The sequence below is a fragment of the Nicotiana tomentosiformis genome, chromosome 3 (genome assembly GCF_000390325.3).
Source record: "Nicotiana tomentosiformis chromosome 3, ASM39032v3, whole genome shotgun sequence".
Classification (NCBI taxonomy): Eukaryota; Viridiplantae; Streptophyta; class Magnoliopsida; order Solanales; family Solanaceae; genus Nicotiana; species Nicotiana tomentosiformis.
This window is the reverse complement of record NC_090814.1, coordinates 35,169,964-35,194,955: the sequence shown is the minus strand read 5'-3', so window position 1 is coordinate 35,194,955 and position 24,992 is coordinate 35,169,964. Positions and strand designations below refer to the sequence as shown.

The 24,992-nt window shown below is 37.6% G+C and overlaps 1 long non-coding RNA gene across 1 annotated transcript; it reads right to left on the bottom strand.

Annotated features, from left to right (window-relative positions):
- Positions 1–4,551: 4,551 nt before the first annotated feature.
- Positions 4,552–24,468, bottom strand: LOC138907007 (uncharacterized). The gene is made up of 3 exons (XR_011414676.1): positions 23,994–24,468; positions 8,122–8,187; positions 4,552–4,926 (listed from the first exon to the last, which is right to left on the bottom strand). It is a non-coding gene; the product is annotated as an uncharacterized lncRNA (long non-coding RNA).
- Between the last annotated feature and the right edge of the window lie 524 nt (positions 24,469–24,992).

Sequence of the window (24,992 nt, the reverse complement as noted above, 5' to 3'; positions counted from 1 at the left end):
CCCAAAGCTTGTACCATAGACTTGCCCGTAGTGTAACTCTCTACTAATTTAAGCTCACGAAGTCTAGATCAATTAGGTCTATATGGATCGTAATATATGCTAGGGGACGAGTATGATTGATATGGATAATAGTGACTAACCCTCCTAAGCACTTTTAATACACTATATTTTAACCTTTAAGTACATCCTTTTCATGATCACTCAACATTTCGCTTCGAAACTATACATAACACGGCCCATTGACTTTGCGCACATCTGCATAATCACTAGCACATATCAAAGTGAATTCAACAACAACAACAACAGCCCAATAAAATTTCACAAGTGGGGTATGTGGAGGGTAGAGTGTACGCAGACCTTACCCTTACCCTAGAGGGATAGAGAGACTATTTTCGAAAGATCTTCGGCTCAGGAAATATCAAAGTGAATTCAAGGGGTATTTTTTTTTTTTTTTGTATTTTTGTATTATCTCAAATCTTTTCAACACCCTCCATAAGTTGGAATTTCTGGCTAGTGACCTTCGCAATACATAGGTAGACCTTTTGGCCTTTATGTGGTTCCCACTCAAAAGCTACCCAATCTCCTCCCTTACTCTTCTAGAAATATAAGTGATTTTGATGAATAACTCGGCGTCAACGTCCTTGGATTTGTTGTGAAATTTGTTCACTGATGAAGTCCCGAGTGCTACTGGAAATTAATTGGAGATCGGAGGAACTGAGAATGGACAATAATTTATTTAGAGGTGCTCTTTTGTTTGAGATTAGGAAGTCCAGTAACTTGAAGGTTCTTGATATTGAAGGGAATCGATTAACGAGGATATTTTATATATGGTCGAAATTAGGTTCGCCTATTGTGTGACCAATCGAGACTGAAGCGTGACAGGATTAAGCTCGATCTCGGGTTATATCGAATCGAGGTGCCAAATTACATCGTTGAGATCGTGACTCCGGGACCGAACAAGATCGAGGAAAATTTGCCGAGCCAAATAACAGAAAGCCAAAATATTCGTGATCGGTTCGGGATTACGGTGGAAATCCGGTACGTATCAAGGAGGGGCCGATTAATTAGCAAATCATGAGTTTTTTTTACCTTATATAGAATTGTATTAAGAATAGGACTCCCCTACTATATAAAAGGGGGTATGATCATTTGTAACACACATTACAATACGCAACACAAAGCAACATACTGTTATTTCTAACTCTTATCATCTTGTTATTCTGTTCATACATTAAGGCATTTCTTGTTTTGAGGGTGATAAACCTCGAGGGCCAAGGCTGTTCAATTCGCGTGGTTTGTATTTATTCTTTTATCGTCAATTTCAATATTAATGTGGTTTCTTAATTTGTATCAAGTTATATCACATATCCTTAAAACCGCGTATAAATTCAATTGTTATCCGATTTTGAGGGTAAACATATTCCTATATTTTTAGGCGAACTTAGAAGCTTGAAGATTTTATCACCGGTTTATTGTTCCGTTCCTTCTAGTTTAGAAATTCGACTAATCTTGAAAATCTGAACTTGGCAGGAAATGGTCTCAATGGAATCTTGCACGAGGAATTAATGGGTTTGAACAATTTAAGCTTATTAAATCTTAGTGGAAACAAGTCTTCTGGCAATATGCCACTTTCTGCATCGTTGGTTGATCTCATTAATGATAGGTGTTCTTGCTTGAGCTTTTAACATCTTTCAAAGTGTTATCAGCTGGATTATGGGTAAATGTTAAATGAAGCGGGTAAAAAAAGGGATGAGTCATTTTAATTTTGTGAGGGCACGTGGTAGTCCGGCCAATTGAGGGGTATATTTAAGTGATAGTATAATAATAGGGGCCAAGATAACCAAATAGTATAACGAAGAGTATTTTAAAACTTTTTCGATAGTACATGAATATATTTAACCCTTTCCGTTGAATATAACATACTACTATATAATACGAGAGTTTCTCATGAATGAAATGAAAACATCAAACTTTAAATAGGTCATTCTTGAAATCTAGCTACTATTTTGCCGGCCTTATGCTATTAAGAGTTTGTTTGGCCAAGTTTTTGGGAGGCTAAACGTATTTTTTTATCAGAAAAAGTACTTTTTGAAAATTTAAGGTATTTGGCCAAGATGGAGAAATACTTTTGAAAAGTAGCGGAACCGATTTGCTTTTGGGAAGAAGCTGCAAATTCTAGCTTCTTTTAAGAAACAAAAGCAGAAAATTAATTGTTTTAAGAACCTTACTATAAATTTCTATTTTCAAATTATCCTTCATTAATTTAACTTCTTCCTTTTTCTTTTTTGTTTTTTATACCTTTCTTTTATTTATTTATATTATTTCTATCATATTTTTATTCTACTTCTCCTATTCTTCTTTGAAATAGTCTCTCTACTATAAATATCACCTCTTCTTTTTATATATGAATCATATTTTTAATTTATACTGAATGATTATATTTTGATATATTTAAATTATCATGTAAACAATAAGTAAAACTGGACCTAATATTATCGCTTTGGATTACTAAATTTATATTGATTAAAAACTTTAATATATATTTTTACTTTATGTTTTATATTCTAATTAAATAAAAGAAAAAAATAACTCTTTTTTTTAAATACAATAACACCAATAACAACAACAATAACAAACCTAATGTAATCTCATAAGTGGGGTCTTGGGAGGGTAGTGTTTACACAGACCTTACCCCTACCTTGTGAAGATAAAGAATCTAATTTCAAAGACCCCCGGCTCAAGGAAAAAAAGAAAAAAGAGGGCAGAAATCAACAGGTAGTAATAATGTAATGACCCGACCGGTCGTTTTGAGCATTTTTATTAAGTTCGAGGGTTCGAGGTCATGAATAGCTTCATATGGTATGGTATGGCTTGCGTGTATCGTCAATTTGGTCTTTAAGTTATTCGAAATTGATTTGGAAGAATGATACCTGAATAGGAAGCTTTAAGTTGGAAGAGTTAATCAAGTTTGACTTTCATGCATTTGACCTCAGATCGAAGTTTTGACGGTACCGTTAGGTCCGGATGGTAATATTAGACTTGGGCGTATGCTCAAGTTACATTTGGATGTTTGTAGAAGGTTTTGGCGGTAATTGGCGAGAGTTGGCAATTTGAAAATTTAAAAAGTTAATAGGTTTGACCGGGAGTTAATTTCGATATTATCGGGTTCAGATTGTAATTCGTGGAGTTAGAATAGGTTCGTTATTTCATTTGAAACTTGTGTGCAATTTGAGGTTATTTTGAGTTGATTTGATATGGTTCGGGAGTTTTGGAAGTTGAAAGTTCAAAAATTATTTAAGTTTGATTTGAGGCGCGATTCGTGATTTTAATATTACTATATGGGATTCGAGGCCTCAAGCAGGTCCGTATTATGTTTTGAGACTTATTGGTATGTTCGGACGGGTCCCGAGGGGCTCAGGTGAGTTTCAAATAAGTTTGGATTGTGTTGCGCTCGTTTTTTATGTTTCGACGTTGTTTCTTCAAGCATAAATAATACCATATTAAGCAAATGAGCTCCAAATTCTATTTTGATTGAAGCATTATATCCGTATCATAATTACGAAGTCATAGCAAAAAGAATCGTCAAATTTAGAACTCATATGAAGGAGTTATGCTCATTTTAGTGTCGGAGAAGTTAGTTGTTGTTGTTACTTCGCAGAAGCGAAGTGGGATCGACATCTGCGACCTCACAAGTGCAAAAAGTAGTCCGCTAAAGCGAAAATGACAGTTGGAAAACCGGAGGTGCGAATTTTCGGGTGCAAAAGTGGAAATCCCTGTGTAAAAAAAAAAATTAGACTGCATTCATTTGGTATTTTGAGCATATCTTGAGTTCTAGAGCTCCGATTGAGGTGACTTTTGCGGTGTTCTTCTCGTCTTTTTATGAGGGTCGGTGTATAACCTCAATTATTGTATTTTAACATGATTAAAATAGTTCATTTGTGAATTAATCCATGTTTTGATCGAAGAATTGTGAGTTTTTATCAAAATATTTTTTAAAAAGAATAATTGGATTTTGAACATTGATTCGGAGTCGGAATTGGATGAAAGTAGTATGGTTGGACTTGTATTTTAATGGGTTGTAGGAATTTGTAAGTTTTGTCCGGTTTCGAAGTCCAGTCCCGGGTTGACCTTTTGGTTGACTTTGGGTTTTTGATTAAAGATTCTACCTTTATCGCTTGGGGTTTGTTTCCTAAGGCATTATTTGATGTTCTGGAGTTGATTTTGGCTAATTTCGAGGCGTTCAGAGGTTGATTCACGCTGGATGGCATTTTTAAAGTATTATGTGGCTTGCTTGGTATTTGATTTGGCTTGTTCGAGCTAAGTAACATATCTAAACTTGAATTTGAGGGTTTTTAACTCTGGAAACTATGTCATATAAGATGTATTGGGGTGACGCACATGCTAGGTGTCACGACCCGAAAATCCCACCCTCGGGACCGTGATGGTGCCTAACATTTCACTTGCTAGGCAAGCCAACATTAGAATAGTTATCCATTTTTTTGTAGTTCAAATCAAATAATAATAAATAAGCCGAAATAACTGAAATAAATCTGAGGTAAAGTGCAAAAAACCATAACAACTGAAATATCTAATACAACCCCGAATCTGGTGTCACAAGTGCACGAGCTACTAGAATAGAACAAATAAAGGCCTGAAGTAAAAGTAAAGCTGTCTGAGGGAAAGTACATAACTCAGATAAAGAAGAAGGAGACTCTAGGGGCTACGATCGCCGAGCAGCTGTACCTCAAGTCTACACTCAATAGCCGACCCAAGCAATCTATGGACTGCCACTGGGACCGACTCCAAAATCAGCACAAGAAGTGCAGAGTGCAGTATAAGTACAATCGGCCCCATGTACTCTGTAAGTGTCGAGCCTAACCTCGACGAAGTAGTGATGGGGCTAAGGCAGGTCACTTACTATACAACCTGGACACAGTATAAAATAATGACAGTAAAGAAAAATTCGGAAATGAATTGAAGCAGTTAACACATGAAAGTAACTTAATCTCTGAAGAAAAACCAGTAAGTGCTAGAAATACAAATCCTTAGAATCTCGTATGAAAGTACCAAAGCCTACACAATACAACAAGGAATGTAAATCACATAAACTATTGCCACGCACAACCCGATCCCACCGTGTAACACAATTCTCCCTTATTCCACCATAAAAATATCAACAATAATAAGTAAATATATGTTGCGGCGCGCAACCCGATCTCACCATATAATTCACCCTTATTTCACCATATCAATCCACCCTTATTTCACCTTTTGCGACGCGCAACCTGATCCCACCGTATCAATATAAATTCACCCTTAATCCGCCATATCAATCCACCCTTATTTCACTTGTTGCGGCGTGCAACCCTATCCCACCGTATAGTATAAATAAATAAATAAGTGCAATCAATTTAAGAATTTGAATCACAAGAATTCTCTACGATTAATGGATATGAAGCAGAGCCAAGAAGGAAATCTCGTCTCAAATTAAGAATTCACTATGATTAATACTAAACAGTAAGACAAGTAAAATAAAGATCAACTAAAGGGTACAAGTAAGTCATATAAGGCAAGTAGCATTAAATCATGGAAGCATGAGAGAATCTAAGATTTTTAACACGCGAATAATAAATGACAAGTAGCAAATAAAGGCATGAGAGGCATTTAAAGCATGTAACAGTTAAGGAATAGAATAAAATAATTAAAGAAATATGAAAAAGCAAGGAAACAAGTATTTTAGCGGTGTATATACACTCGTCACCTCACATATACGCTGCAACACATGAATTTTACATAACACATAACTCAAGGGTTCCTAATTCCCTCAAATCAAGGTTAAACCCAACACTTACCTCACTCTGCAATCAACTCAAAGTTCAACCCCTACCTTGCCTTTCGAACAAGTCTCCAAACCAACCAAATCTAACAAATTATTGATCAAACGATTCAAAATAAGCTTTAGAAACTACCCATGAATGAAAGAGATTCAATTTATATCATTATTGAAAAAAGTCAACAAAAGTCAACCCCCGGGCACGCTTGGTCAAAAATCCAAAATTCGTACAAAAACCCGATTACCAATTCACCCCCGAGCCAGATTATGTAATTCGTTTCGAAATCTGACCTCAATTCGAGGTCTAAATTCTAATTTTACAAAAATCCCTAATTCTACATAAATTCTCAATTTCTATCATGAAAATCCTAGAATTAATGATGAAAACTTATGAAATGTATTGGGTAAATGAAAGAAAGTAGATTGAAGTTGCTTACCTAAGAAATTAGGAAGAAAAGCTCTTGGGAAAATTGCCTCTAAGGTGTTTAGGGTTGAGAATTTGAAAGAATGAGCTAAAATCCTGTCTAGCTCAGCTTTTGACCAGGCGCAGATGTTGCAATTGCGACATAGGGTTCACAATTGCGAACCACACAAATGCGAGGCATACTTCGTAAATGCGAAGAAGCTCCATCTATTCTATCAATCCATTTGTGATGATTTGTTCGCAAATGCGAACTTTGGCCCTCCGCAAATGAGACCTTTTTATCGTAAATGCAATCCCTTACTGACCCAACCATTCTCTCAAATGCGAGGAAGTGGTTCGCAAATGCGAACATTGACCTCGTAATTGCGAGATCAGAGGCAGCACCAGAACCAGATTTTCACAAGCTATTTTTCTCAAGTCCAAACCACTCCGAAGCCTATCCGAAACTCACCCGAGTCCTCGGGGCTCCAAACCAAATATGTACAGAAGTTCAAAAACATCATACGAACTCGCGCGCGATCAAAATACCAAAATAACACCTAGAACTACGAATCAAACACCAAAACGAATGAATTTTTTGAAGAAACTTAAGAACTTTCATTTTAACAACCGAACGTATGAATCACGTAAAATCAACTCCATTTTGCACCAAATTTTGCAGACAGGTCATAAATACAGTAGTAAACCTATACCAAGTTCGGAACCAGAATTCGGACTCGGTAGCAACAAAGTCAAACTACTGTTAAACTTGGAATTTCTTTAAACCTTTAAACCTCTAATTTTCAACAAATTACGATAAATCAAGCAGGGACTTCCGAATTCAATTCCGAACATACGCCCAAGTCCCAAATCACGATAAAGACCCACCGGAACCGAAATATTGATCCGGGTCTGTTGGCTCATAACGTTGACCGAAGTCAACTCAAATGAGTTTTAAGGTACGATTTCACATTTTAATCAATATTTCACATAAAACCCTTCCAGGAAAAGACACGAACGATGCACACAAATTGAGGAAGGCTAAACAGAGCTATGTGGGGTTTCGAAACACAAAATTAAGGGTTAAAACTCTAGATGACCTATCGGGTCATCACATTCTTCACCTTTAAAACAAACGTTCGTCCTCGAACGGACATAGAAAAGTACCTAGACTGCTGAAAAGGTGTAGATATCTACTCCGCATGTCCGATTCGGACTCCCAAGTGGCTGCCTCAATCGACTGACCTCTCTACTGAAGGATAACTCTTAGACCTTAACTCCCGGTCTAGAATAGCCACCAACTCCTCCTCATAAGTCAATTCCTTATCCAATTGGACTAAGCTAAAATCTAACACATGGAACAGATCACCATGATACTTCCGGAGCATGGACACATGGAACACCAGATGGACTGTTGATAAGCTGGGTGGCAATGTGAGCTTGTAGGACACCTCACCCACTCTCAAGAATCTCAACGGGTCTGACATACCTAGGGCTCAACTTTCCCTTCTTTCCGAACCTCATCACACCCTTAATGGGTAAAACCCGGAGCAATACCCTCTCTCCCACCCTCGGGACCGTGATGGCGCCTAATATTTCACTTGCTACACAAGCCAACGTTCGAATAGTTTATCCATTTTTTCACAGTTCAGATCAAATAATAAAAACTAAGCCAAAATAACTAAAATAAATTTGAGGTAAAGTGCAGAAAACCATAACAACTGAAATATCTAATACAATCCTGAATCTGGTGTCACTAGTGCACGAGATACTAGAATAGTACAAGTAAAGGTCTGAAGTAAAAGTAAAGTTATCTGAGGGAAAGTACACATCTAAGATAAAGAAGAAGGGGACTCTAGGGGCTACAGATGCCGAGAAGCTGTACCTCAAGTCTCCACTCAATAGCTGACCCGAGTAATCTATGGACCGCCGCTAGGACCGACTCAAAAATCTGCACAAGAAGTGCATAATGCAATATGAGTACAACTGACCCCATGTACTCTGTAAGTACCGAGCCTAACCTCGATGAAGTAGTGAGGAGGCTAAGGCAGGTCACTTTCAATACAACCTGGAGGAAGTATAAAATAATGACAAAAAGAAAAATATGGAAATGAATTGAGGCAGTTAACACATAAAAGTAACTAAATCTCCAAAGAAAAACCAATAAATTCTAGAAATACAAATCCATAGAATCTCGTATGAAAGTACCAAAGGCAACACAATACACCAAGGAATGTAAATCGCATAAATTGTTGGGGCGCGCAACCCGATCCCACCGTGCAACGCAATTCTCCCTTATTCGACCATAATAATATCAACAATAATAAGTAAATATATGTTGTGGCGCGCAACCCAATCCCACCATATAATCAGAATCAAGGTCTAAATTCCTGTTCACCCCCGAGCCCGGTTATGTAATTAGTTTCGAGATCTGACTCTATTCAAGGTCTAAATTCAAATTTTAGAAAAATTCCTAATTCTACAACAATCCCCAATTTCTACCATGAAAGTCCTAGATTTAATGATTAAAACTTATGAAATGTATAGGGTAAAGGAAAGAAAGTAGATTGAAGTTTCTTACCTAAGAAATTAGGAAGAAAATCTCTTGGAAAAATTGCCTCTAAGGTGTTTAGGGTTGAGAATTTGAAAGAATGAGCTAAAATCCCGTCAATCTCAGCTTTTGACCAGGCACAGATCTCGCAATTGCGAACCCCGCAAATGCGAGACATACATCGCAACTACGAAGAAGCTCTATCTCTGCTATTATCGCATTTGCGATGATTTGTTCGCAAATGCAAACTTTGGCCCTCCACAAATGCGACCTTTTGATCGCAAATACGATCCCTTACTGACCCAGCCATTCTTCACGAATGCGAGAAAGTGGTTCACAAATGCGAACCTGACAGATATTTGAAAGTTCGCAAATGCGAACATTGACCTCGCAATTGCGAGATCAGAGGCTGCACTAGAACCGGATTTTCACCAGCTATTTTTCTTAAGTCCAAACCACTCCGAAGCCTATCCGAAACTCACCCGAGCCCTCGGGGCTTCAAATCAAACATGCACACAAGTCCAAAAATATCATACAAACTTGCTCGCACGATCAAAATACCAAAATAACACCTAAAACTACTAATTAGACACCAAAACAAAGAAGTTTTTAAAGAAACTTAAGAACTTTCATTTTAACAACCGGATGTCTGAATCACGTCAAATTAACTCCGTTTTGCACCAAATTTTGCAAATAAGTCATAACTACAGTAATGAACTTATACCAAGTTCCGTAACAAGAATACGCACCCGGTAGCAACAAAGTCAAACTAGGTCAAACTTGGAATTTCTTTAAACCTTTAAACCTCTAATTTTCAACAAATTTCGATAAATCAAGCTAGGGACTTTTGAATTCCATTTCGGGCATACTCCCAAGTCCCAAATCATGATACAGACCCCGCGGGACTGTTAAAATACTAATCCGGATCCGTTTGCTCAAAACATTGACCGAAGTCAACTCAAATGAGTTTTAAGGTACGATTTCGCATTTTAATCAATTTTAAGAGCCTTCCGAAAAAAGACACAGGCTTTTCATGCAAATTAAGAAAGGCTAAAATAGAGCTATTTGAGGTTTTGATATGCAGAATTAAGGGTTAAAACTCTAGATGACCTATCGGGGTCATCACACTAGGTGACAGGTGTGTGGGTGTGCACCAGAGTAATCATGTTCCGAGTTGACTTTTAGACTATTACCAGACTTGTTTTGTGATCATACCTCATTATACCCATGTTTTCCTTACTTGTTTGATTAATGTTAGAAATCATGTTTAGGCTATGTGCTTATCTGGTTGAGACTTAACGAGGCTATTTCTATTGTTTTGAGCTATCTGACTTAATAGTAGTAATATACTTAGCCATGATTCTTTATTTGCATATCATATCTCAGTCTCTATTTATTATTCATTTTTACAACACATGTTGTTGTTGTTTTCCATATATGGCATTGTTTGGCCTGAGTTATATGAGATTGTGAGCCTTGAGACCTAAGAGGTTGATGACTGAGGTAGGCCTTAAAGCTGTGTTAAGAGTGATATTTGGATCGGGTTGCACACCACAACATGCCTTATTGTTTATTATTATTTGGATCGGGTTGCATGCAGCAACAAGCCTTATTGGATTATTATTATTTGGATCGGGTTGCATCCTCAATAGGCCTTATTGGCTTTAATATTATTTGGATCGGGTTGCATGTCGCAATATGCCTTATGGGCTTTATTATTATTTAGATCGGATTGCATGCCGCATAGGACATATTGGCTTTTGGTTATAGCTTGGGCAGGATCTGCCCCTTCAGAGTCTAATATACTAGTAGTGAGCACAGGCATTGTGATATATATACACGTACTTTGGTGAGGGGCTTTTTAGCGAGGCACCCGTATAGTACTGAGTGATTTTGTGTGTGATGAAGTGGAGTTTGATGCCAGGCACCTTGAGTGTGTTGAGAGTGAGTGTATTTGATGATATCACTATGAAATCATTAGCTTCCCATGTATATTTGACATGTAGGCATATAGATGTATTTTTCTCATGCTATATGGTAAACGAAAAGCCTTATCCGATGTTGTAAACTGGGAAAACACAGTTCTTTTGATAAACTCATGTTTAATTGATTTTAGTGGTAAGATTTGGACTTGGACTGTTATATTTGGAAAGCTTGTCTACTTTCCTTGTAACGACTCGGCCAGTCATTTTGTAAGTTATAGCCCAGTTTCCCCTATTTCTACTTCCTTTTGTGTTCTTCAGCTGTATTTTATCGTATCGTGTTGGTTACTTCGGGTCCGGAGTAGTTTCAGAGTGGAATGAGACACTTAGTCTCCTATTTAGAAGCTTAAGTTGGAAAAGTCAATCGAATGTTGACTTATGAGTAAACGATCTTGGATTTGGATTTTTATGGTTCGGTTAGCTCCGTTAGGTGATTTTGGACTTAGGAGCATGTCCAAAATGTGATTTGGAGGTCCGTGGTAGAATTAGGCTTGAATTGACGAAAGTTGGAAATTTGGCGATTTTGGTCGACAGTGAAAAATTTGATATCGGGGTCGGAATGGAATTTAGGAAGTTGGAGTAGGTTTGTAGTGTCATTTGTGACGTGTGTGTAAAATTTGAGGTCATTCAAACATGGTTTGGTAGATTTCGGCGTCGTTTGCGGAATTTGGAAGTTTAGAAGTTCTTAGGCTTGAATCCGAGGGTAATTTGGTGTTTTGATGTTATTTTTGAGTGTTCCGAAGGTTCGACTAAGTTTGTATGTTGATATATGACTTGTTGGTATGATTGTTTGAGGTCCCGAGGGTCTCGGGTGTGTTTCGGGTGGTTAATGGATCAATTGTTGGTGTTGGGAGATAGCTGATCTGCTGGTGTTTGAGGCTGCTGGTGTTTTCCGCACCTGCGGATGGGGAGCCCCAGGTGCGAGGCCGTAGGTGCACGTGGGAGTTCGCAGGTGCAGATAGTGCTGAGGTAGGCTGGTCCATAGGTGCGGGAAGGCAGTCGCATCTGCGAGCCCGCAGGTGCGAGACCTGGGGCATAGATGCGAAAGAAGGGAGAATGGCTAGTTCGCAGAAGCGGAAGGATGTGCGCAGGTGGGCGCCCACAGGAGAGGAACCTGGGGCGCAGGTGCGGATGAGGGACTTAAGTGACATTCCACAGGTGCGGATTATTTTGCGCATAAGCGAGACCGCAGGTGCGGATTTTTGGCCGCAGGTGCGAAAGTCCTGGGCAGAAAGTATAAATAGCACATTTCGCGAATTTTGGTTCATTTCCACCATTTTCAAGTCGGTTTTTGGAGCGTTTGGAGTGATTTTGAAGGTAGATTCAAGGGTTCTCAGTGGGGTAAGTTGCTTGAGCTCTAATACTCCTATCTATGGTGTTTTCTCGTTGTTTTATCAATTAATTAGTGGAAATTAGGGGTGAAAATGAGGGGTTAGGGCTTGGGATTTTGGAGAGTTTGATTTGGGGATTTGAGGGACCAAATGATGTCGGATTGTGATAAATTTTGTATGTATGGACTCGTGAGTGAATGGGCTTTCAAGGTTTTTAATTTTTGTCAGATTTTGAGACGTGGGCCCGAGGGCCGGGTTTGAGCCGATTTCGAGTTTGGGGTCTAATTTGATAGTTTTTCTTGTGAAATTCATTCCATTAGCATATGTTGATGGTATTGTACTGGTTGTGAATAGATTCGGAGTATTTGGAGGCCGAGTCGAGGGGCAAGAGCATCGCAGAGTAGAGATTTGATCGGTTTGAGGTAAGTAACTATTGTAAATCTGGTCCTAAGGGTATGAAACCCCGGAGTTTTGTATCATTATACGATTTGGAGGTGGCGCACATGCTAGGTGACGGGCGTGTGGGCGTGCACCGTTGGGGATTGTGACTTGGTCCGTCCCGTATCAACTGTAAAGTTGAATATTTTGTTGAAACTATATGATTCTTATGTGTTTTAGAATGAATTTCTGTAAATCAGGCCGGATGCCATGCTTAGGCCTTATGCTAGTGTTGTTTGGACCCTTAGAGGTTTTTTCTTGCTATCCTCTCATTGTTTTCGATTGAAAATCTATACTCAGTCATATTTATACTTATTTACTGCATAACTCAGACTCTATTACTCTGTTTTGATGCATCATATAAATGTTGTTTGGGCTGAATACTTTGTGTTTCTAAGAGCCCAAGAGGAAGGAGAGGTTTATGACTGAGTGAGGCCGAGAGCCTGATTGTAAGGATATTTATGAGATCAGGCTGCACGCCGCAACATGTTTATTTTTGGGAGCGGGCTGCACGCCGCAGCATGTTTGATATAGGCCGAGGGCCTCATTGATTTATGTCATAATTGGCTTGATATAGCGCTTGGGATGAAGGAGCCCCTTCGGAGTATGTACACATCCCCAGTGAGCGCATGTACCTACTGAGTGCGAGTGCCGAGTGCCGAGTGCTGAGTGACTGGGAGGCATGAGTGATGGTGAGGTTTGCCCGAGGGGCTGTATATGAGTGATGTTTGCCCGAGGGCTGTATATGAGTGATGTTTTCCCGAGGGGCTGTATATGAGTGATGTTTGCCCGAGGGGCTGATTATGATTTCATCATTTTTTCTCACCTTTGCATTGAGCCTTTGTTTGAAAATTGTTGAAAGATGTCTTTAAATGATTTTACTGGAACTGGATTTAAACGAGCTGATTTGATTCAAACTCTGGTTTTAAAAGCACGCCGTATTTTACTGAGTTTTTGTGATATGAACTTTACTTGCATTGATGCTCGTCACTACTTTCCAGTATTTATTTACTGTTGTTACTAACTGAGTTGGCGTACTCACGTTACTCCCTGCACCTTGTGTGCAGATCCAGGCATTTCTAGACACGGTAGAGGCTGTTGATTATTTCTAACGCAGATTTCTCGAAGATAGTAAGGTAGCTGCCTGGCGATCGCAGCCCTGCTCTTCTCCCTCTTATCTTCCTTTAGTTGTATTTAGTTATTTTCCAGACTATGTTAGTCTCGATATTGTCAGACAAATTGTAGTAGATGCTCATGACTAGTGACACCCCGATGTCGGGCTTTTTTTTCCGCACTTTTATTTTAATTTGAACTCCTTTATGAAGGTTTTATATTAGATAGTTTTGAAATTATCTTTGAAATGAAAATATCGATTTATTTTGATAATGTGTCGGCTTGCCTAGTACCACGATAGGCGCCATCACGACAGGGTTAGTTTTGGGTCATGACATTCCTGTAACTGTGAAATAGTTTAGCATTATATCTCTTAAGTTATATACATTTACTATATCCACTATATTGTTATGAACTATTATTGGCTATTGGTGTTGGACTCTGGCCATCTTCTGAGCTCGTCATTGCTTTTAACCTAAGGTTAGGTTTTTTGCTTATTGAGTACATGGGATCGGTTATACTCATACTACACTTCTTCACCTTGTGTGCATATCTTGGAGCTAGTGCTGGTGCTTATGGTGGGAGATGGCATTGAAGATGTGGAGCTGGCATTGAAGATGTACATGCTTTCTGGATATAGCTACCACTTGTCCTTGGTAGTTTTAGATTTCAGTTCTGCTTTTGTATATTTCAAACATATGTTATAATCATGTTCATATCAGCTTTGTAAATCTAAAGTCTTGGCTGTTCATATCTTGTACTACCAGTCCTTGGGTTATTGAATAGATTTTCTATTATTGCATTTATTGTTCCCTTATTATTCCCATTTGAATTATGTTGAATGTAAGTTGGCTTACCTAGTAGGTTGGGTTAGGTGCCATCACAGCTAGTGAATTTTGGGTCGTGATAAGTTGGTATAAGAGCGCTAGGTTCATAGGTTCTATGAGTCATGAGCAAGTTTCTAGTAGAGTCTTGCGGATCGGTATGATGACATCCATACCTATCTTCGAGAGGCTATAAGGCACGTAGGAAAATTTTCCATCTTTCTTTCTTTATCGTGCGACATTGATTCAGCTTGAAGCATATCTCTTTGAATTCCTTCCACTCACTCGTACGTGATCTTGAGCATTCAGTATCAGTTGTGCATCAATGACTTATGGTGTCCTGGATGAGGTGCGAGATGTGTTCTCGATGTTGTGTTTATGGGCCAGTTAGAAGGACTTGAGGCCAGGTTTAGACCGCAACTTGGGCTTGGTAGTTTCAGTTATGTATGTATGTATGTATGTATGTATGTGCTTCTGGGATTATATGTTCAGTAATGTTCCTAGGAGTGGGATTTATGGCTCGGTGAGTGGTTGGATGGCTATATGATGAGTATGGTATGACATCGGGATGTGTTTAGATGGCTTGGGTGTGACGAGAAGAGTTTTTTGTGGCTTGATTTCTATCTTGATATGTTGTACAGTCTTGAGTTATGAGTGTGTTGAGGTATCTTTCATGTTGTTCATTTGTGGGATGAATTCTTATGTCTTGTTGGCGAGTATAGACTCGGGAAGATTTAGCGATTTCATAGTGGTCATGACCATGGTAGGGAGTAGGGGTAGTCTACGAATGTGTGATTCTTATGATATTTTGTGGAGAGTTTCTTGCTACCAGTGGGTTATATGTGTTGCAATTTGCGTTTGGATCGTCTGAGAAAGTTGGTTTGACTGTCACGAAGATGAATGTGAGTTTAGCAAATGATTTGAGGCATTTTTATGATTAGAGCGACATGAGCTTATAGAAAATTTAGTTGAATTATAATGCGGGATTATGGCAGTAATGAAGTAAGGGTATTGTGGATTATTAGATGTTGTATTCTATGGCTTTGAGCCAAGTGGGGGAGTCAGCTATCGATGATCAGATTTCATGGTTATGTGTTATATTGGTTTCAGTCTGAGGCATATTTGAGAATCGGTTAAGACCTGAAGAGGTTAGCTTTGAGAATGACTTGAGAAAGGGAATTGCTGGATGCATGATGTGCAATACTTTATGGGGATACTGGAAATCTTGCAACGATTCAGGTTCTTATTTATAGTGGAGGTAGCGTGTATGGAGCATGGATTCACTCGGTTGCTTAGAGATCTGGAGTACTTCTTTGGGTGTTGGTGTGCTAATGGAGCACAGGTCATTCGGCTTGTTTGGGTGGTGCATTTGGGATTAGAATAGGGTAGATGACTCTCAAGAAGTTTTTAATGGGTTCGCGATTCATATGTGGTATTTGAGGAATTTCGGATTAGTAAAAGGCTAAGATTTGAGATTTGCGACGGATGGTATCGGGACTCGCGATATTTCTATATCATTATGGATTCTATATTTCAGTATCATAAAGGTTAAAGAAATAACTTTAGATTTGTTGGAGGTCTCTTTAGAGTGGGCATTTTGGTTGTGGTACTTTTGGGTGCTTAAAAGGGAATACAATGGCTTATGGGCTTTAAGACGATGTGGTTTCATGCTAGGATCTCTTGTGGTGAGCTTTGGATAAGGATCATAGTGTACTGGAAAGGAGAAGTGTTAACTCAAAGGCAATTCGAAAGGAACTCAGAGAAATAGGACAACTTGGTGGTAGGGTGGATCAGTATGGTAGTGGATATGATCGGTTCTTTTGGTTCTTATGATGTGGTGGGGATTTACCGCTGCTTTGTGGTAATACTCTTGGGTTTGGCGACCTGCGTGACTTGTTTGAGTTAGGGGGATTTAGTTCTGATGGCTTGGTTATTTGCAAATGGGTTTTAAAGAGTTCTCGATAACTTTGACCATGGCTTGGGATGAATGTTTTTGTCAGGTATGAGGGTTATGTTGCGTGTTGTGATTTTCCATTAGATGGGAGTCAAGCGAAAGGTTTTTGGCTGACGGAATGTGTATCCTGTTTGTGCTTCGGGGTTGATAATTGAGGTTTCATGTTTTCATACAATGGCATGATGGATGAGGTGTGACGTGTGGGATTGAGATTTGCATGTGCAAGTTTTTGGTTCAATATTGAAGGGGTTCTACACAACATGGACGACTTAAGATGTTTAGAAGAATGCTGGCCCTATTTTAAAATCACCTGAGGAGAGCATGTATTTCAGAAAGACGCATTGTGTTTTGACTTGCGAATACTTGACTGGTATTTCGATAATCGCCTAGTTGATCGACGACTGATGTTCAGAATTTGGTTGTTTAGCACGAAAGAATTATGGACGTATTTCTCGCGAGATGATTGTGTATGAGGTACGTGTTCGCCTTATGAGTGGTGAAGTTGGGATCATACTTAGAGATTCGTGTATTCTAGGGATTTGAAAACCAGAAGGGTTCTTAGAGGCAGGTTGTTCCTTGGTTGCGGACAGTGAAGGTATGTTAAGAGGCTGATGGCTGAGTGTATGTATTGGATATGGGTTATTATGGACCTTTTAGAGGTTATCTATCTATTTTGGGAAGATAGGAATTGAATTAGAGTCCACTGGTAGGCCCATTAAGGATATGCATTCTACATCGGGTTGGATTTGCTTACTCAGCACAACTATTATTGAAGGGTGTGTCATCGGTTAGAGTTGGTCTTATTCGTGACTGATATGTTTTGGGTGTTGCTCTGCTATGCTACCATGGGTTGGGAGACTGTTGACTGCGCCTTGGTTATGGTTTTCCTGTTTGTGGTATATTGTGCTATCAGTTTCTCCATGGTTATGATCATGCACATAGCGTAACTATCATTAATATGCATGTCATTTTTGTTTATGAGCATCATAGTTTTAGGTATTTCATATGGACCGGTGCTTGAATTGGGTCGCGTGTCGTGACCGAGTTATGTTGGGATATGATCCTTTGTGTTTATCTTGTATGGTTTGGTTCGCCTTTGTGTGATGGGTTCATAGTAGTGTGCTTGTGGTGGTATCTGTTGAGCTTGCGGAATGGTCCTCTCATTTGATTCTCTTTCCATTTTGGGTACATTTAAGTTATTGCCAGTTTGATGCACGAATTGCACGATATGTGGCTATAGATGATATTGGCATGGCATGTCGGTTGAACACCTTGTACAGGATGAGATGAGGTTATGGAACTGGAATGAGTGCTATCGAATTTGATTAAGGTATGTTTGGAAGAATAATGTTTCTAGTCAGCTTAGAATTTGGAAATGATTCTTATCGAGCAAGAAAGCTCCACGACTTGCTAAATTGATATGTGGTTATGAGTTTTTGCGTGTTTCTTTCATCATTGGCGGTGTACAAAGGTTTATAACAAGGTTTTGTTTGATATAAGGTTTGATATTGGTACTGAGTTTGTTATTGAGTAGTTATTGTGGTCGGAAGTTATTGCTATGATAATCTGGGTTATGCAGTATATCATGCGATTATATCTTGGGTTATGATTATGGCTTGATACAACTTTTTCAGACTGCACAGTATATAGATGCGAGTATCTGATCTTATAATGAATTCCAAATGTTGGAGATTTAATTCTAGGGTTTATGGGCTAAGGATGAAGTAAGGATCTTCAGCTAGGTTGTGTTGTCAGGCTTATATGGATTGGGGTAATGTGGGATCACCTACGTGTATGTGTACGGGATGTTAGTGATTTTATGGTTTTGGAACGACCCTTAGCAAGTTCGAGGATGAACGTATGTTTAAGTAAGGGAGAATGTAATGACCTGACTGGTCATTTTGAGCATCCACATTCAGTTCGGTGGTTCGAGATCATGAATAGCTTCATATGGTATATTATGACTTGCGTGTATCATTGATTTTGGTCTTCGAGTTATTCAGAATTGATTTGGAAGAATGATTCCTAAATAGGAAGCTTTAAGTTGGAAGAGTTGACCAAGTTTTACTTAGTTGTATTTGACCCCGAATCAAAGTTTTGGTGGTATCTTTAGGTCCGGATGGTGATTTTGGACTGGAGCGTATGCTTGGAGTTGCATTTGGATGTTTCTAGAAGGTTTTGGCGCTGATTGGCAAAAAATGATAATTTGAAGGTTTAGAAAGTTCATAGGTTTGACCAAGAGTTGAATTTGATGTTATCGGGTTCGGATTGTGGTTCTGGGAGTTGGAATAGGTTTGTAATATCATTTGGAACTTGTGTGCAAAATTTGAGGTCATTCCGAGTTGATTTTATATGGTTCGGCACAAGTTTTGGAAGTTAAAAGTTCAAAAGTTTATTAAGTTTGATTTGAGGTGCTATTCGTGGTTTTGATGTTGTTATGGGATGTGAGGACTCGATCAGGTCCGTATTATATTTTGGAACTTTTTGGTATTTTCAGACGGGTCCCGAGGAGCTCAGGTGAGTTCAGATAGGTTTGGATTGTATGGTGCTCGTTTTTTATGTTTTGACGACATTTCTTTAAGCATAAATGATACGACATAAATAAAATAATCTCTAAATTCAGTTTTTATTGAAGCATTAGATCCGTATCGTAATTACGGAGCCATAAAAAAAAGAATCATCGAATTTGGACCTCATATGAGGGAGTTATGCGGATTTCAGTGTCGGAGAAGTTAGCTTGTAACACTCCATAATTCGGACTAGGAGTAGTGCATGTGTGAAATGAGTATTAATTTGATATTTTATCCATGTGGAATGCTATCGGGATGTGTATGGGTGAAAATAGTTGTTTTGGTATCAAGACGGAGAGTGATGTTCATAAGATTCGATAAAATAGACGAAGTTTATGGAAGGTCTGTATTCTATCAATATTCCGGGAATATATTTTCAGAATTTGGGAAACATAAAACATAAAAGTCATATCCCTTTGAAATACCTTTACAATGATATATTGTGGAGCCCAAATGGATCTCTGTGTAAAATGTTATGCGCGTTTTACTAGACAATGCGCAGCCTGCACACTTAGGTGCGCGCCCAACTGTTCTCGTGCGCGGCAGCGCACTTATGGTAGTGTTACTTCCCTTGGTTCACGTTCAAGTGAGAATTTGGGCCTTCAGCTGCATGGGAGAGCACCTGGGTGGTCGTTTTAAAAGCCCTATGTCGTCCCCCACACCCCAAAACACGAACATATGCTCTAGAAAGGGAAGCTCTTAAGAACCTAACTCCCTCCAAGGTCCCTCTATCATCCAAGTTAAGTTCTAATGATGATTCTAAGCTAATTTTAATTCTTCAACACCTTGTTAACATGGGTAAGCCCCTCAAATCATTTGATATTCGATTGAGGTATCATTGGTGAGAAAAGAAATCCTAGAACTCGAATTCAAGAGGATTGAACGTCAAAAATGTAATATCTTCACCCTCTAGTTGATTATAGCATTGGATTTATGATTATAGACTCTAAGTTCATGAAATATGAGTTTATGGGTTTAATAGAAAATCATGAACAGTTATAGGTTTGGGTTGTTGATTGTTGAATATTGATTAAAGGTGTCATTTTTCTTATGGGCTATGAAGAATGATATTTATAGTAATTTGAGATTTTAGAATTATCTAGGAGCAAGAGGATGGGTTATTGAGTGTAAAAATACCATTAATAAGGGTTATGAAGCTTTATGCCCACCAAATGTTTGATAAAATGTGTAACCAAAACATGAGCATTATTGCTAATATGGAATCCTTTTGACTTGTATTGTTATAGATTAAAGTTGAAAGAGTTGGCAAACGTTGTATTACACTCTAGAGCAGGAAGTTAAGGTATGTGAGGCTAACTCTCTATGTTTGGGAATGTTATTGATTCTCCCTACACTACGTTCCTTCCACAACATAACTAATTGCCTTAGAAAGATAGTTAAGTTTGGTTCCTTGAATAGTTGTAGAACCTCTATTCTCTAACTTCATAATTCGTTCATGACTTTCATTGTGAACGTTGTGAGCTCAGAGCGTAATCAATATACACTTGTGTTTGATGCCCATGAGTCTTAGTCTTGATAACTCAGCATGTCATAAACAGTTGGAGCATAAGTTCTCATAATCAGTTCATGAATACATGTCCGATTCTAGTTCTATTCAGCATTCCAGTATCATATAACTCAGTATGGTTCAGTATTTTAGTATCATGCATTGCAGTATGATTCTTAGTTCCTAATTTTAAATCCCTGAATGTTGACCACCTGTATTTGGGCATGAGACCGTAGTTTATGCTTTATGCATCTTTAGTCTTGATGCTGCATTTTATGCTTTATGCATTTTTGGGCTTGAGGCTACAGTTATGTATACATATACATGGGCCCAAGGCCGTAGTTTAAGCGCATATATATATATATATATATATATATATATTGGGCCTGAGGCCGCAGTTTACTTATTCAGACAAACAGGTGGTTCATCATTTAGAAGAGGGAGTATTCATATCTTTACTTTCTTTGTTCAGTTCAGTTATCAGTTATCATTTCAGTTATCTGTTATTATTTCAGTTATCAGTTATCAGTTATCAATTATCATTCAGTTATCAATTATCAGTTCAGTTATTAGTTATCAGTTCTGTTTAAGTTTCAGCATTTACAGTTCTTTATTTTAGTTGCTTTACATACCAGTCAAATGTACTGACATCCCTTTCACCCGGGACCTGCATCTCATGGTGCAGGTAATGATTTACAAGTTGACGATTCAGAGCGCTAGGATTCGCGTAGAAGCTATTTGGTGAGCCCCAATTCCTTCGGGGCATTATCATTACTTTAGAGTCTTTCAGTATTTTTAGATAGTTAGTGTTTTCAGTACTTCATTAGAGGCTTCATAGACTAGAGCAACAGTTAGACAGAGTAACAGGCTTTTCATGTTAAACATTGTTGGCTTCAAATATATTTCAGACTTATATTAGTGTTTTCACCCTTTGATTTATATCCTTCATACTTTTAGTATATCATCATGTGTTAGTTTATATTCTGCATTCAGTGTGTTATGATATCACATATTGATTCAGCTAGCTAGTTGATTTGCTCGGTCACATGTAGTTAGGCAGGGTGTCGTGTTACGTCGAGGCCCAGGTTCGGGGCGTGACAAAGCTTGGTATAAAAACACTAGGTTCAAGTGTCCTAGGGAGTCTATGAAGCCGTGTTTAGTGGAGTTTCGTTTATATGTGTGTGTCGGTCATGCATATAAACATTTAACTACTAAGACATTCAGGATTGTCTCATTTTTTATACTCTAGATCGTGCCATGAAGCTTAGAGCAATAGGTAATCTTCTCTTCTTATCTAATTCCAAATGTATCGAATACCCAAGCGACGGGCAGGAAAAACCCAAGGTCCTAGAGAGGATGATTGCCCATTGGGGTATAATTATGGAATAAAAATTGGTAACAAATGAGATTTTAGAGGATGTTGAAAGTGGAACACAATTGATAGTAGTACAGATTAGAGCATAACCTTATTAGAAAGTACTAAAACAGATATCATGTTTTATGGTTATCAGCTTATCTCAGTTACTAGTTATACAATCTTTCAGTTAGCAGGTTTATGGTTGTTTAGTATACTAGTGTCACACCTCTTTTTTCTCACGCAACCCTATTATGAGGTTGGGTTAGAAGAGTTTTTCCAATTAAAGTGACGATTTGAAAAGGGATTATTTATTATTTGGAGTCGCCACTTGGAATTGAGTTTTGGTGTTCCAAGTCACCTTTTATTTGAATCCCTCATCAAACGGAAGATTTGACTCCTTATTATGGTCTACGAAAATAGAAGACTGACTAAGGAATTCTGTTGACCGAGGGAAAGGTGTGAGGCACCCCTCGAGTCCCGTGGTTCTAGCACGGTCGCTTTTATTGACTTATGTCCGGCTTAAATTATTTTTTGGCTATTCTTTTATTGCACTGGTTATGGTTTGCCTATTATCACTTAATTAATTATTATATTTTATTAATTGTGTTCACCAAGATGCGGTACGCACACAAGGTACTTCTTTGAAATTAAATGTTAAACCAAGGTACAGAATGTACACGTGGTTATAAAATAATTATTTTAAATTTAAAGGTATCGAGACGCGGAATGCGCACATGATCCTTTTATTATTTAAGCATATCAATCCAAGGGTCGGGTATGAACACATGGGCTAATATTTAAAGTGCGTCTAAAACTTTTCTAGCGTATTCATGATTTTTTTTCTTTCCTAAGTTTGAGATTATTTTGAGGCCATGATTTATGGATATATGGTTATGGAAGGAATATGAAATCTTTTTGCTAAATTATTTACAAGGTCGATTATACCACTAAGTTATAAAATAAAAATAAAATTGTGACTAACTTGTTCCTAGCGAATTTGGCAGATTAAAAGAGAATGGAGACAATATAGCAAGAGCAATAAAAATGTTCTTATTCCCAACTCTCATCTCAGTCATATCCAAATAATTTTTCATATCTATTTATCAATAAAGATAATAGGTCTCTTAATAACGAGTAAGGTTCCATCACACACACAAAAATGAGATACGATAACAAATACCTAGATACATAGAAAATGGCTAATAACAGGTAGATCAATAACACAAAATGAGATATAATAAAGTGAGATAGAAGTGGACTTCTTTTTTTTGTGACTTTTATTTCCTTAAATTGTCTTCAAAGGCTACCGTCTAATGAAACAAGTGGATCTAAATACACATAAATAACAAAATTTTAAAAATATTCGTCTTGACTTTGCGCTACACTAAACTGGACAGTGTGTCGAACTCAATTCACCCAACTTTTATATAGGTTTACCAAATGGTCGTTCCTCTTAAAATTGTTTACTCAAATCTCGACTTAGGCCGTAGGGATTTAGCACCTCATAAACAAGCTTTAAAATATTATCATTTTCATCTTGAACAAAATTAACGAAGCCGAACTTACTTAATGAGAACATATCTATACAATGAGATTATTCATTTAAGACTAAGATGAGTTGAAATATATAGTAAAGAACAACCTAACAAAGTATAACTACCTCAACCAAACACAAAGTTGATAGACATGATGTACTGCACTTGATCACGAATTTGATAATGTCTAAGACTTAAACTGCTAAAAACAAAACTAACGAACCTAACAAATGAGATAAGAATTGCAAAATTAAGATCTTTAAATAATTCTAAAGTATGACTAAATGAAGACTACCACTCCCAGTATATTGATTCATATGAGAAAACCCAGAAAGTAACTTAGGAAATTTTTACATATTATTATTATCTCCGCTAGTCTATTCTATTGAATCATCCGATTCCCTCGTATATTATGCATAGAAATACATACATCTAAATAGCTTAGATATTCTTTGAAATAATTTAGTGAAATATATCAAATCAAAAGGAAACTTCACAACAAATCATTCAAGGAGGAACAAGAGATGTTCAAAATAATTATCTCATTCATCATCGTCAAGTATTATTAGCAAAATGAAAGTGGGAAAGAACGGACCTTAAGGATATTTTAGTATATATAGAGAGAATCTGGAATACAACAACTTCTGGCGACTGAATTAGATCAATAGAAGCGAACCACGACCAAAACACGAACCTCAACGGCGATAAACTCGAGCAAACCCGCAATCTTTCGAACTCGGAACACAAAGATAGAATTTCTGTTTCTTTTGATAAAAGGAAAATAGAGGTGATGTATTTCTTTTTGAACTAGAGCTTCATCCGAAGAAAGTCATACTTTTTTCCTTTATGTTTTCTCTCAATTTTTTGTCGCCTTCGTCCGTTGTAATTTTCTCCTTTTTCAAAAGATAATCCCCCCTTTGAGTGCCTAACTGTGTCTCTCTCTCTCTCTATATATATATATGCAAGTAAAATGTGTAAGTGAGTTATCCCCTAACTATAATGGGATCGTGGTTATATAGTGTGTGTGTGTGCAGATGGAGATGTGAGGGAGTGGGAGTGTGGGATGAAACTGTGGTAGAGAGGACGTGAGGAAGATGGACATAAAAGGTGGGAAGTTAGGCTAAAAATGGGGATTTATGTGATTGGGATTGTTATCTAATTAAAAATCAGATTTTTGAATTAATTTTTTAGAAGATAAATTAAAATATTAAATAAGAAGATTAACTAACATTTCTTACAATATAGGAAAACTAAATATTTACATGTACTTTAAATGATACTAATAAAGATTCTATAGCTTACTTATTAAAATTCTAATTAAAATAAATCAAATCTTTGTTTTTTTAAATTTTCTTTTTCTCTTTAATACAAAATAGAAAAAAGCTTTTACTCTAAGAATGTGAGTATTATTATATTTTTTTTAGTAATAATATTTTTTATTATTATTAAATCGAATAAAATCTATTAAGAGTAAGATAAAAATTTAAAATATCAAGATTAGACCTAAAGAAATATTTACACTAAAATAGTATAGAATTTAGGTGTGGTCCAAAATTAGTTGTTCACAACATGCCCCTCTTTGCTTGGAAACATG